Raw genomic sequence first — 15,061 nt, 5'->3', positions numbered from 1 at the left:
TGCTCCATCTCCCCCCCCCCTCCTTTTTTTTTTTTTTTCATTTTCACTACTTTCTCCTAAGAGGATATTATTCAACTGCCAAAACTCACAATGCCACATCTGACCTATACTTTCACTACCAAGGCTTAAAAAGCACCTGATATTTTCTGCGTATTTAGCAGAGTTGCAATAAACATTCTTACCATACAAACATGTAAACTGTACGAATAAGACGTGACCTGTCCAAGACCACACAAGTTCACAGCAAGAACAGAAAGGTCTGACATCCCGTTTCTTATGCCAACCGTTAAATACATAGGGTCTGTTTCTATTTTTCAAGTTTCACCCAGTGCCCAGTTGATTAAAATAAGGAGCAGTGTTATTTACCTGATTTTATAATCTTCTATCTCAATTTACATTTATCACACGTTAAACCTTTGCAGAAGAACAGCTACGTCAGTGAATAACAGAATTACGACCACTAGCATCTTTTGACTCGAGAGTACCAGTCTGCACACAACCAGAGAACATGGGGGCTGAAGGCTGCCTCTGCTCCAGTGGCTGTTTAGAGGTAGATGTTATCAAATTCCTTTCACATCTGTTTAGATTTCAGGAGACAAGCACCCACATCACACACACACACAAAAACAACCACCCTCATATCCTTTTGGCAGCCAACTATTTGAAGGGGCACAGAGAAAGCCGGAGCTCCTCTCCCCTAGAGGCTGCCTGTGAAGGGCACTAGTAGGGTGTAACAGCAGAATAATATATGAAATTTTTGCACTATTGCAGTCTGCACTGCACCTACTCTAGGGATAAATAAAATTCCAATCTCCACAATCTCCAAGGCTGTCAATCTGACACCTTTTGTGAATACTAAATTCACACATACAAAGAACTTTCTCCTTTGTAGGTTCTGAAACATCTCACACACCGTTTCCTACTGGTAACTGAACAAGCAGCATAATTTCATACCTGGCAATTTGAAGCCTCTTTTTCAGCAGTTTGGAATAATGGATTATGCCTTTTGTTTGTCAGTACGAACAGACAAATAAGAAAAAAAAAAAAAAACAATAAAGTTTCAAGCAACATTTCCTTTATTAAAAGAAGATCTATTTGCTGACTGCTCCCATTGGCTAATGAACAAAGGGAAAGTCAGGTGTCCATTTTACAAATTCTAAGGATCTCGGATTTTTGAGCTGGAAAAGTAGGACAACCTCCTGATACCTTGGGAAGATACACCCCTAACAACCGAACAGCAAAAAGCGAGAACTGCTCCCTCATCATGCATGCAGATCACCCATGCAGCCCAGCTGGACAGGGAGCTACTGAGAACTCAACATGCCATGCCAGAAAACAGTATTTACTTTTTGAACGCAAGCTATAAAGAGCAACCAAGAAGTAATTAAGGTTCCTGAACACAACGGGGCAAAGAATATCAGCTCCAGTGTTGACTGCTGCCCAGAAGTTCCTACTACATTTGGACAGCTTCTCAGGGACCACCAGCCTATCCTCTCACGATCAATACTCAGAGTTTATGGCCTCCAAATACCTAACAAAGCCTCTCTGCAGATTATTTTGCAAAGTCATCTTGAGTGAGGGAGTATCTGAAGCTCTAGCCTGAAAAAGAATAAATCTGTCCATATTTACATGAACCGTATTACTCAGTATAGCTAATAAGCTGCATGAAAGCCAGTTGTTGCTAGGCCACAAAGGGGCTCCCATAAAGAAGGAAGAACTCTGATACATTCTTATATTAAATTTCACAGGCTTGAACAAAAGTCAGCCTGGTTATATCAGTCCTGCAGTTGGTTTTGGCTGCTCCCCTGACCCTGGCCAGGGCCCAACAGTAATCTTGGTGGAAGGCTGCTGTTAGTACTACCATGATATTTATACAAACATTTGAAGCGTATGGGACAGTTCTCTGGTAGAAACCAACACAAGTGTGACAAGAAGTCACTGTGCGGCGCTTATTTAAATGCCTCCAAAACAGTAAAAAGCAGAGAAAGGTTACATTGAAAGAGAAAAGATCCCTGAAGCAAGGAGGACTTAGGTAGTTATAAAATGCCCATATATTTGCATCTGGCACATAATCCTCCAGCATACAAGGCAGAAAGAAGTTATTTTTGAGAACTTGATAGTAAGAACTGAAAAGAAATAACTGTGCTTCTTTCGCTCTCTTTTTTCTATTAAGCTAATTCCTGTTGTATAAAGTCAGCTTGAAAGCTCCTTTCAAAGAAAAAGGGGGAGGGAGGAGAGGAAGAATCAGATCTGCTTGTTTTTTGCGTTTGACATTCAGGTCTCGTCCCCCTGTTTTGTTTTCCTGGAGGACGCGGCGGCGCAGACCTCGCAGAATGATGACATCACGCCTACAAAAAAAAGCAAAACCCAAACAGGAGGGAAGCAGCTCTCCCTCAAACAAGAGCTCAGAACGACAGCTCTGCGTCTGGCTGTTACCTTTTGGACAAACTCAAGACTCGACGTGTCCAAGGGTAAAACAATTTTCCCTTCAGACCCCTGGCCCATGAGAGCAGCCCATCAAAATGAGGGAAGGCGACAGTCCTGATGCTTTCCAGGCCAGGCAGAATGAAATTAAAAGGTGTTTAGTTACTGTTTGCCTATGAAGATACCTTGAACACGACATTGTTTTATGCTTGTTTATGCCTGTTTTATTACTGGTTTTGAGTTATACAGGCAAGTGGCTTTCACCACGATGAAACAAAGCAAAGCATAGCATGTTTAAGTCACTGTAAATTGGAAACTGCTCTTCCTTAAAGGCTTTATAAAATTATTTCTTCTGTATGAGGTAAGCATTCGAAGCAGCATCTTTCCTGCAGAGCAAGTACACATGCTACACCAGAGACAGAGGAATTGCTAGATGCGTATGCATGCAGAAGGTAGCACCTGCAGAGGGAAAAAACACGCCTCTTGCAGCGAAGAGACATTCATACCTTGTCTATATTTATTAAAACTCAGGAGAGGTCCATGCTAGAACATGTGCACTGACTGCTCCACGTCACAAGATTTATCCTTCATGTAATACCTGAACTCAACAGATCGACATGACTGGCAAGCTCAGAAATAAAAGTGTTTAAATGAGAAATATCTGTAAAGTCTTGGAAGCAAATCTCCAAGATGCTTCTCGGAGATTCAAGACACCAAACTAGATGGTACGTGACCATTTTCCTTGCTCCTAACAATTTATGAATTAATCTTAAACAGCAACAGCAAAAAACAGCAAAGGAAAAAAAAAAGTAGAGTTATAGAAGGGGAAGATATTAAATACCCAATGGTCACACGGTTCCACTGATAGCTACTGAACAGCACAATGGTGACAAATTGTTCAATAACTCTTCGCTGTGATTTTTTTGTAATTAAATATGAAATTAAGGAGATTGCCATCTCCACCTTATGCACAAGCTAATCAGTATTAGTAGCCTGCTCAGTTCAGACAGAATACTAATAATTTCTCAAAGCAGCAAAACAAACATAGCCTTGCTACTACCGTAGGGACAATGCTCCTACAATAACATCAACAACCCAGGTATCCTTCTCAGATTTTGTCCGGAAAAACATTTTAAAAAGACACCACCGTACAGGATCTCTCACGCCTCCCCAGAACTTACAAGTCCTGTTATTACTATTCATCATCTACCTTGAGAAATCCTGGCACAACCAATGGTTGATTGCAGATAAAACGCAATTACAGATTTCTGTGAAGCAGCTGAACTTTTCTATAGAGTGTGACTTCAAGGCTTTAAAAAGTAAAAGGGTAAGACACTGGAATATGCTATCTAAATATCTCAGTCTCCTGCCCCTGTGACTCAAAAGAAAGAAAATGAGACCAGCAACTGCCATTAAGGAAGCATCAAAAGGAGGTGGTAACTCCACTCAGAGAAGGAATTTTACTCTTTAAGTTTGAAGTCCAAGATCTGTTATATCATATGGGCCCAATAAAGCATGCCGAGTCCTGCTGGGTTACCTCTGGAGACTAGTCAGGACAGACGGACAATGACCATCTCTAATTTTCTGTTTACATATTTACAGAACGTATTGGAGTGGTGCGATTGTATGTGTCATGTCCTTAGAAATGCTAATCACAGGCATGAAATCACATCTAGAAAACCCCTAAATCAGCAGGTGCTTGATGCCTCCAAACCAGAAAATAAGCAGACAAGTAGAATCACAACTCACACCATACTCTCCTTCCACTCATGCTGCTCCATACCACTCATGCTAGTCCGTATCATCCTTGTTTCCCCAACACCTATGTAAATAGGTAGGCAGATTTTGCAATGTGCATGATAAATAGGTACGAACTATTTCAAACCAGCACAGGTAGCATTAGTTCCAAAGCTGAAAGCAAATCTTGGAGAAAACTTGATAAATTTCATACTCCATGGCTGTGGCAACATGGAACAAAAATCCCTCAGAAAAACAAGGTCCCAAAATATTGAGCGCTTCCACACAGGGACTCAAATTTCAAGGTTTTTATGCTTTTTGGGTTATTCTAGTTTTAAAATAACATGACCGAAGCAACAAAATCCTTAGTTTTATTATTTTCAAATAAGCCCCAGCAATTTTACTGCATAGATATGCTTTAAATGAATACCAACATGGTAAGCCTCTCTGCAGAGAAAGGTAAAGCAGAATCTAGAACAGATGAAAAGTTACTTGTGATGAGCTGAGCAATGGCTCGCTCAGCAATGCTTACAGATTCCTGACAGGTACAGGGCCTCGAAGCTCTTCTTCCTTCCTAGTGCATCAGATGAGAATGCTTTCAGCTTTTTACAGAAAACAGCAGTATGCATTTGCATTACACAATAACTAGACCCTTAAGATGAGAGATTCAGCTGTAGCAGGGACTGCACAAACAGGATAAAAGGATACACTCTGCCTCCACAGATCCCCATAAAGATGTCCAGACAACCCCCAAGTCTTGCGATTATATATGCACAAGAATATTTATACTTAGGTGAGCAGTCCCCAGTTATCTCGGTACGTGACTGACTCCCAGAATGAAAATATTTAGTTTGTTGTTCATCAGGTTTGAGGACTGATCTATAACGCATTAAAGGCCCCTTTCAGATTTATTTTAAAAAATAAAAATTCAGGCAACGAGTCACATCATAGTCACATATCATATTACAAATTTCACGATTTAGCCAGGTCATTCATGAACAGCATTGAACTGCCATTATGATAACAAAAATCTACATAGTGCTCATATGATGAAACAAAAAAACCAATGCCCTGCATTATTAGTAGGCCAGCCAGACTTTCAGGAAGAGATCTGGGACAGTGGTGCTGCTGAACTTTGAGGCCTGTGCTGCTCCACCACACCCCACAGACAATGCAGCATCTCGTACGCTTCTACTTCTACTTTACAGCCTAGGAGGTGCTGGAGTCCTGCTGGTCAGATGTTACTTGGAGACCAAGGAGGCAAATTCTTCTGCCTCTGTCAGCAGCTATGCTGGGCAAATCACTCACTCCTTTACCTGTACTTCAGTATCCCCACCTTGTAAATGTGAAAAATAAATATGCATTCATCATTTGTTCAAAAAACCTTGAGATTTATGGATGAAATTAAGAACTGGGAATTACTATTATTATCCTGCCAACTCAGAGAAAAGTATAAAAACATCACATATGTACGACAATCTTTCTGTGTTATAGCTTACTTAAAATTCTATTTCTGTATTAATATTTCATTTCTCCTCCTATTAATATTAATGATAGCTATTTCTATTTAAACATAAAAATATTTGTAATACCTACAAAAAGCATAGTGATTATACCAATTTATAGTCACTATAGTAATTAATTTTCAATACCAGAGAGTGCAATGGGAAGACTATTCAAATGAGGATCATACACCCTGGTGCTGGACCAGCCACTGTGGAAAGACTCCAGAGCCCCATGTGATGGCCTGCCTGCACAGTTGCCCACAATTACCAATTCCTGCAACAGGGGAAAATACAAGATACCTAAAATAATGTGTGAATTAATATTTTCAAGAGACAGGGGCTATTTAAGAAAAAGCACCTACCATTAAAATACTTTGGAAATTGTAGGGACTTTTCCAAATATTTTTAAAAACTGTGCATCAAAAACTGCATGTCAAATCTTTTTCAATAAACTAGCAAATAATTCTTTAAATGCTCTTTATGTTTTCACAACTAATTATGAGGTAGTGAACGTAACTCATGCTCTTTATACGTAAACTATTTTCATGTTAGTCTCGTATCCAAAGCGCTCTGCTTGTTATTGTCAGATCAGGAACAAATCTTTTGCCCGGTCTTGTTTTCGCAAATAAATTCACCGCATCAGTACTGCAATGAAATCAAAAGTAATGGTGAGGATGAGAACTTGCTTCTTCCATAACATTTTATTTTGGATAAAAAGCATGCATCATGACCTCTTCTTAAGTACAGGTTATCTTAGTGTTTGGGACCCTGTGCTCTGTCTTCCCAGTCAGCAAGAGTGAAATTTTGAAGACTCCGGTCATTTCAGGACTGCTGTGTAGGTCGATCTGGTAAGAATGTGGTCAACTTCTGAGCTAGCGGCTCACAGCAACATCTTCTGGCAGTGGGAGAAGGAATTATCTCCAGTGATTGTCATGCAAACAACCAAGCTCAGACTGAGCATCCTCACGAAGCCTTCCTCCCCCACCTCCATGGGCATGCACTCCTGCTTGTACGGCTCTGGGCACTTGGCATGGCTTTTGGCATGGAGATGCTCTAGGATTCCTTTGCCCATGCATCGTGTCAAATGAAGGAAAAATAATCTTCCATCCTCCACAAAGGACAGATGATCAGCATTCAGATGGGTTCGCCTGCATTCTTGCTGCAAAACGGGCAGGTCCCAGCAAGAATTAACAGGAGGTTCTACCACACACCTCCAGCCAGAGACTAACCTAGTTTTAAATACTTCAAAGCATGGGTTAGAGGGGGTTTTGTGTGGAAAGGGAAGAAGGAAAATTAAGCCAAAAACCCAGGTAAGAGTTCAGGGTTTGCCTATATGGCAATTAACCTATAATAAAAACGGAGCTTGGCATTCTTAGTAAGGCACTGCCTTTGAAACGTATCATTATTTCCTTCCCAACTTTGATATGCACTTCTAGAAGCCAGCATGAAATTCTGTCAAGGCCTAGGTTACCCTCTTTTTTTAATTAAAGTTGCAAACCGTCATAAAAACCTCAATCGAGGAGCCTGCCTGCATACTAGGATATACTGAGCAAGTATAAAGTGGGGTTCGTACCAGTTCAGCTGATGCCAGGGCAAATCATATCACTGCAACAGTTAGTCTTTACGGGTGGTGAAACCACATTACTACAGTTAGTCCGGTACATAATTCTCAAGACAAGACTTTGATATGCAAAGAGTAATAAAAAAGCCCAAGGAGATGTGGGAGGGCAGTGGATTTAAAGGCAGAAGATCATGGGCTGTGCATAGATCCTGTGCTCTGTTTGACCCTTGAAGAGGTAGACAGCTTACCTAGGGGCACAGGGCCAAATCATGCATAAATAGACTTCAAAACCAGGGTTTACCTAGTTTGCTATCTAGGCCAACAAACAGTTCTGAAACATATTTAACACAGTTTAACTGCATCGAATCATGGCTGGCCCAGAACTGATTTTAACAACTGTCAACTGCTCTTCGGAACAGGCAAAGCCAAAAAGCCAAGATCACAGCGTACAATTTATGAAGAACACAGAGACAACCCAAACATTCGGAGCAGCAGCAGAAAAGCAAGGCACATTCAAATCCCACGATCTTTATTCAGATTGGGTTACAAGGAAGTGGGAACAGGGAGGAGCTAATGCTAGTGACAACTGCAAGCCAGAACTAAAGAAGAAACATGTTGCACTGCCACCGGGACGCAGCTTGAGAAATCCTAATAACTGATGGTTTCCCATGGAGAAAGTTACTGCACTACTTACTGTATACCCGTGGCCTATTTGAGAAACAGCGTTAGCAAAAATAACCTCTCTTCTCATCTCCTCGGCTGGGGGAGGGAGTGACAGTCACCAATTAAAAGAGGACTGAGGTGGGAAATAAGAATTGTATATTAAGAAGGGGGAGGGAGGCAGAAATAACAAACGTGCATACCACATGCAATTGTTTCCAAGAAATCCCAATACATCTCTCTGGGAACAGGCTCATGGGTCTGTTATTGCCTCTGAGTAGCGGTATGTCAGGGAAGAGGAAGGATTGCTGGATGCTTGGAAAACAGACTGAACACATGGATGGGGAACAAGCCAAAAACTGTTACAAGAAATGTTCCCTACCCTTTCAACATACTTGCATTCGCATATTCCACTTTCCCATGCTCCTGGATCCCAAAGCTTTCCACAGGTTAGAAATCAGCCAGACCAGAATGAACTGAAGCTGAACCAGCAACACAAAGAGAAGGGTTGATCCTAAAGGACCTAACCCCTCAAAAATCATGTTTACTGATGCTCAGTGAATGGCAGCGGACTAAAGGGAAGAAAAAGGGGGTTTGAAGTTTAGCTCAACTAAGTGAAAGGCTGAAAGCAACTTTATTCACATTTTAAGAATTCAGGTATAATACACATTGGCTTTCAGTCTGAAAGCCATAAGCAAGACTCTGAGATGAACATTAAACATCAAAATTTACTTTTCAAATATGGCTTGACATCACTGACACGCAGCAAAAGCTTCCAACTTAATTCACAGGCACCACTCACCCACATTCTGATAGAAGGCTGCCCTGTAAACACGCTACACTCGATGAGCGTAGGAGAAAACTGTTTTTACAAAATTACATCTCACTCTAAAGAAAATATTTGCATGGCTGCAGCCAGGAGTGTAATAAGGGTCAGTGGAAGATCACAGGCACAGAAGACTGCAGAGGCTGCCAGCTTTAGAGTTCTGTGATTTTTACTTCTTTCCTCAAGACCTACGTTTTCCCCAAAACATTTCTAGCCTTTTCCATTCTAAGGACAATATTCAATATGTAAATCTCATGCTGTCACCCTATCCTGACCCCTAGAGAAAAATCAAAACTGTTTTTAGCCAAGCAATACAACAGGCAAAACTATTAGCTACTGTCCACTCGTATTAAGAAGCCATCATCACCACAACTCAGAATGTCTGCTGGGCTGTCCTCACCATACCCTTAAGAGAAGGAAAACCTCATCTCTAAGCTACAATGTAGGTGCATAACTAACTCTGCATATCTGAGCTCAGCAAGCCCCAATTAAACTGGAGAAACTTTCTGTTTGGACAAAACTTATTGCTGCTTTGGCAATTTCATGCTATGTTTACAGTGGCTACCTTGCCTTTTCTTCTGGCAAAGAGACCAAGATTTAGCAGGATGTTAAAAAAAAAAAAAAAAAAAATTGTCAGGAGTAACAATGCACTAATTTCTGACACAGTATTAAAAGTTCTCAATGGCTTCCCTTTGGTAATTAAAAAAATACCGTAATTCCAGCGATCACCAAATATTTGTTTAAAAAAGGCTTTAAGAAACCATGTTTGGAGCACCCATTGTGCTGTCTAATGTCCATTGTGTTTCTAAGGGCCTTCAGAAAGTATTCCTTCCTCCATGTTTTGTACTGTAAATGAGCACTTAGACGAGGAGGGGGGAATACAGTGTCTAAAAGCCAACTATGCTTTTAAACAGCTCTCCATCCTTTCCTCCCGTTTTGTGCACACTTTTTGCCCTCAGATACTTTGCACTTCATCTCTGATGTCATGTTTTTATATTTTAAGTTCTGCTTTCACAGGAAGGGCTCTGCTTCGCTGCTCTGCACAACTGAACTCCCTTTGGAACTTCACATGAGGGGATTAGTGGTTTTCTGACCCTTTATCCATTGGATTTTTTCCAGTCTCTTCTCCACACAGAAATCAATGTATGATGAGCAACTCCTCAGCATGTTAAAAAACAATGAAAATGAAGAATCCTGAAACCTAACTACTACAAGTTTAGGAAAAAGTGCCACCAACCACCTCTGTCTCCAAGCATTTCTCTTTGAACAAGCTGTGGTTCCATGGCAGCATAAAGTGATCTAATTGCTGGCTGTCATGGTGCAGCCCAGTCCCTTGGGTTGTCTCTAGCATCACCCAACTGTGCACTGAGCCATTTCAGATCACCAAGCTGGCACAAAACTCTTTGCATTTTTCCTTAGGTTAGCTTTCTGCTGGTGTGGCTCAGTGCAGGATCAAAGACGAGCACCAATGGAATGACATACATGGAAAAGCAGGTGGAGGACGGGACCACGCACCTAATCAACTCCTAGTGTAACAGGAACTCACCGGTGAGCACAAGACCACACAGACGGGGGTTTCATCCTGCGTCATGTCGGTCACGAATGAGCAGTTTGTGGAGAAGGGTAAGACACATTCAAGAGTTATAAAAGAAAGGACAGCCATGAGTCTCAGAAGGTATTAAATCAACCTTCTCTGTGCTGCTATAGGCAAGCTTGTCTCAAACATGGTTAACCGAGGGAGGATGTCTGTGTTACCCATATCTGAAACCCTGCTGTAGGACCCAGGGTAACTTTCCAATGCAGACGTGATTCTAGTCCAGAGCAGAAGCTAAGCTCTTCCCTTTGTCCAGGTTGACGTAAGGAAATAAACCGAAAAACCTTCACACTACATAGCATACTTGAACAGGAAAAATATAACGGCCACCCGTAACTGCTGTAATTCAGAAGACAAGAGCCTGGGTCACCACTGGTAATACCAAAGATTTTTATAGTTTCTAGTGTGCACTTCAGCATAACAATATGTTGTTTACATGATTTTAATGTGAACAGAAACACAACAGAAAATACTTCTAAGATAGGATCTTAGTGATTATGCAAGTGTTCTCCAGAATACATTGAGAATGGAGTAAGACAAGCGGTATTTATCATAGCTTCCTTACCACTTCTGGATTACAAAGAGAGCCAGATCAACCCTAAACGTTTTCTTATTTGACAAAATATCTATACTATCAAATAAACTTAGAAGAGGCATATTTTGCAAACGACTGTAGTCTCTATTCAGTTAGATCAGAAGTATATCCTTGCAGAAGAGACAGACGAGAGAGACAACAGCAGTAGTCCATCCAGTCTGTCTTTGCTAGAAAGAGAATTAGCACCTGAAAACCAAGTACCTGGAAACCACCTAATGTTCCTGTTGAGTATGCAACGGTTGTGTCAAAGTGGAACTCACTACTGCAGAGTCAGCCACCTACAACATCTTTAAAACAAATCTCTGAATTCGTTGCCATATCTATTGTTCTCTACAAAACATCCTCATTACAGGAAATCCACTACTAGGATACATCTGAAGATGTAATTATTAGTGTGATATTTGCTTCTCTTCTAATGTATCTCACCAAGCATAAAAACTTAGACTGTCTTACAACTCATTAAAAATCTGTTATTCTAGTGACAAAAACTGATGAATTATAAAGGATGGGCAAAGATGAAAGCCGCACAAATGGAAATGTTATTTAGATGGAAGTAAACATTTAAAATTCTCCAGCTTAGCTTACACCACAATTTAACGGAAGGACATATAATAGATAACTTTTTCCAGTAGTCTAACTTGAGGCCTAAGTCACCTTATCTGTACATAATTTTAACACCAACATCTGGTCTTCTACACACAGCACTTAATTTCAGCCTAGTTAAAAAGAAAAAAAAAATAAAAAATCAAACTATCCAAGGAGTTTTTACTTCAGGCCATTGTTTTTCAACAGGATTAAATTTAATTTAAGCTGTTCTACCAGAATCACTTTCTCTTCAGTGAGATATTCTTAACAGAGGAGAAAAACATTCTCTCAAGTTCAAAGGACAAATTAAGGTTCAAGTTTATCAATGTATTTGAGTCTACAGATAAAAGGAAGAGGAGTCCTAAAAATGGCAAACATACCAGTCAGAACTAGGCCAATGTTGTGGAGAATCTAATATGAAGGCTCAAACCAATCGTTGATTAGGTTTGCCCTTGGACATAAGTAGCAAAAACTATGACACGCTCACTACGAACAGGCACAAAGGCAAGGAAAATGTAGGCTCAGAATAGTTTCAAGAAAAATGTATCTAAAATCATATTTATTGCAACAGAAGTTGTTATTCTGTAATCCTGAAATATGAAAACAAACCTTCACTAGTGTCAAAATATATCACAGTTTTCTACCGTGTTTTCACTATTATGATCTGCTATCTACTAAAGCTATTTTTCAGACACTGAAGATCTGAACTATACTGTTCAACTATATATATATATATATATAAAAATATATATAAAAAACATGTTAGGGGTGGTATTTTGGGAACATTTCATTTGAAGCATTCCAAGCTGATAACCATTATCCAAATACATAAAACAAGAGCCATGTCAAATGCCCTATAAATAGCATTAATAGTAAGGAATCAATAACATCCAAACCTTTAGGTAACATCTTATTAATCCGTCCTTGGCATACATGGACACACTCCTGTAAGGGCTCTCAAAAGGCAATAGTCAAAGGTGAAGGACACAATTTGTTCAACTAGTTAATGCAACTGCTATTTAACCAACTCAGCCACTAAAATGCCACCTAATGAAATACTCCATACCATGATAAGCAGCAGAGACAAGCACGATAAGCACGAAGCGTTTTTCCAAGAAAATAAACGCAAGTCCTCAAGGCTAATACCATTCTGTCATTTTTCCTAAGACACGTAAAGACCTACATTTGACAACAACCATTTTAATCCCTGGTTTTCCCCCCCATTTCTCGTACCGCGCCCAACACAATGGTACAACTGCATGTTACAGGCGCCCAGGTATCGCGTTTATATTTATTTCTGCTTTCACAGTGACAAAGGTGAACTCTAATGCTCCAAAGATGCTTGCAGCAAAGCAGGCTGAACGATATTTCTAAAGACATACCCACACGCGGGTTACAGAAATCTAGCCTCCGTGAGGACGTTTTAATCTGACAAATTAAAATGGTTGGGAAACGCTATTTGGCTAACGGAATCGGCCGCCACATGCATTGCTGAGGGGAGGCAAGAAAAGGTCTTTAAAATAGGTCACTTTCATCCAAATCCCATACCAGCACCGAACAAAATGGTATTTACACTGAAAACTCACCACTTGGGGAGGAGCGAGGGGTAGGGAGGGGGGGGGGGGGGGGAGGAAAAGGAAAAAAAAAAAAAAAAAAGGGCAGGAATCCGCGCCGGTCTCTGAGGGACCCCCAGCCCCTCGGGGGCTCCGGGCTCGGCCGACGAAGCCCACCGGAGCCGCGCAGACAAAAAGGGCCCGAAGCGCAGGGCACGCCTGGCCGGTGGGAGCCGGCAGCCCTGCCCCGGCCCTAGGCCTCTGGCGGCCCCTGACAGCGGCGGCCGCGGGGAACACCCCGCCGGCGGCGGCCGCCCCTCCGCGGGAAGCGCCATTTCGCCGCCCGCTCCCCCGCCGGTGCTCAGCGCCCGCCGCCGGGGCCGAGGCGGCAGCTCCGAGTCCTGCGGCACTGCCGCAGAGCGCGGCGGGGGAGGCGCCGGCCCCACCGGGCCGGCCCCGGCCCCCCCCCTCCTTCTCCTCCTCCCCCCTCACCCCTCCCGGGGGCGCCCCCGCCGCCGACCCGCCCCGGCCGAGCCCCCCGCCGCGATGCCCGCCTTACCCTCCGCCGCAGCCGGGCTGGGAGCGCCGGTCGGCCCCCCGCGGAGGAGGAGGAGGAGGAGGAGGAGGAGGAGGAGAAGGAGGAGGAGGAGGAGGAGCGGGGCAAGGGGCGGCGGCCCCGCGGGGGGAGGCACCCCCGGAGGGGCGTCGGGCCCGGCCCCCGCGGGTGCCCGGGCGCGGCGGGCACAAAGGCGGCGGGGCACGGCACCTAAGATGGCAGGGCAGGCGCGGCGGAGCGCCCAGCCGCTGCCGCCGCCACCACCACCGCGGCCGCCGCCGCCTGGGCCCCGCTCGCCGAGCCGCGGCCAGGCCGCGCCGCGCCGCGGGGGCACGGCGTGCGGGAGGGCGGGCGGCGCCGGCCGTGCCTGCCGCGGCGGAGCGGGTCCCTCGGCCGGGCCGCGCCGCGCCGGGATGGCTGCCTGCCTGCCGCCTCCCCTCAGCGCCGCCCGGGCTCCGGCTGCTCCGTCGCCGCCGCTCCGCGCTGCCCGCAGCCAGCGGCCCCCGCCCGCCCCTCTCGCGAGACTTCGCCGCCCTCTCCCCCCTCCACCGCCGCGGCCGGCGGGAGGGGCGGGGGGCGGCGGTTGGGGGGGAGGAGGGGCGGGGCCGGTGGGGCCGTGAGGGGGCGGCGGAGGGGCAGCGGTGGCGCGGCGGGGTGAGGGGCGGCTGGGCCGAGTGAGGAGGGGGCGAAGGTTTGGGGGAGAGGCCGGGCAGTGCGGGGCCAGGGAGCGCTGAGGGAGAGGGGGAGCCGGGGGACGACCGTGAGGGGCGGGAGGCGCTGGAGGGTTGTAGAGAGGGGAGCGTGGGGCAGAGGGTTTGCGGGACCCCGTGTGGGGACCCGGAGGACTGTGAGGTGGGTAGGTGAGAGGGGCCTGAGGGAGAAGATGGTGGGGGGGTGGGTGCTGCTGAGGCCCTGAGAGCTCAGCGGGGCTGCTGGGAGGGGAAGGCTTGAAGGGGAATGGGGAAACTGAGGAAAGGCGTGGAGAAGTTTAGCTGGGGGCTCTGGGGAGCAGCAGAGAGAAGGAGGGCTTGGGGATGTGGCAGGTGGGGCCTGGACGTGCGTGAGGAGAGGAGGAATGAGGGCAGGGGAGAGGCCTGGAGGCAGGTGGGAGCTTGTTGGGGGCAGGTGTGGCAGAGGAGGGTGGGTTTGGGGCAGGCCAGCTGGGGGTGAGGATATGGCTGAGTGGAGCTGCCTTACTCGCCGGGAGCAGCTCAGCTACAGGCGATAATCCCAGGAGGTGGTAGGTGTCTGCTTGTGCTGACTCTTGTGCAACTGGCCTGACCAAATGGGTGCGTTTCAGACTTGTCTGCCCTTGGCCGAACTGTATCCGGTTTATGGCCAGAAGAGGAAAAAAAATCTCATGGACCGAGCACGTGGCCTCCCGAGCTGTAGTCTTGGCTCTCAGTGGTGGGTTTTGAACTTGGTAGGTTGTTGAGCCTTTGTGTGCTTTGGTATCTCCATCTAT

The 15,061-nt window shown here is 44.8% G+C and overlaps 2 protein-coding genes across 4 annotated transcripts in view; one reads left to right on the top strand and one right to left on the bottom strand.

The window, feature by feature from the left end:
- The window catches only part of TAOK1 (TAO kinase 1), a 72,071-nt gene extending 57,963 nt beyond the window's left edge, over positions 1–14,108 (bottom strand). Inside the window, exon 1 of the mRNA XM_072882163.1 lies at positions 13,600–14,108. The gene's annotated coding sequence lies outside the window, so the exon portion shown is untranslated. The remainder of the gene's footprint in view (positions 1–13,599) is intronic.
- A 671-nt stretch (positions 14,109–14,779) lies between these two features.
- NUFIP2 (nuclear FMR1 interacting protein 2) overlaps positions 14,780–15,061 on the top strand; it is a 45,241-nt gene continuing 44,959 nt past the window's right edge. The window contains exon 1 of one of the 3 annotated variants that reach the window (XM_072882174.1): positions 14,780–15,003. The gene's annotated coding sequence lies outside the window, so the exon portion shown is untranslated. Of the gene's footprint in view, positions 15,020–15,061 lie in introns of all 3 variants that reach the window. The other 2 variants (XM_072882173.1, XM_072882175.1) reach the window with 2 other exon arrangements.

Source organism: Ciconia boyciana, chromosome 17, assembly GCF_034638445.1.
Source record: "Ciconia boyciana chromosome 17, ASM3463844v1, whole genome shotgun sequence".
In the NCBI taxonomy this organism is placed as follows: domain Eukaryota; kingdom Metazoa; phylum Chordata; class Aves; order Ciconiiformes; family Ciconiidae; genus Ciconia; species Ciconia boyciana.
This window is presented reverse-complemented; position numbering and strand designations above follow the sequence as displayed.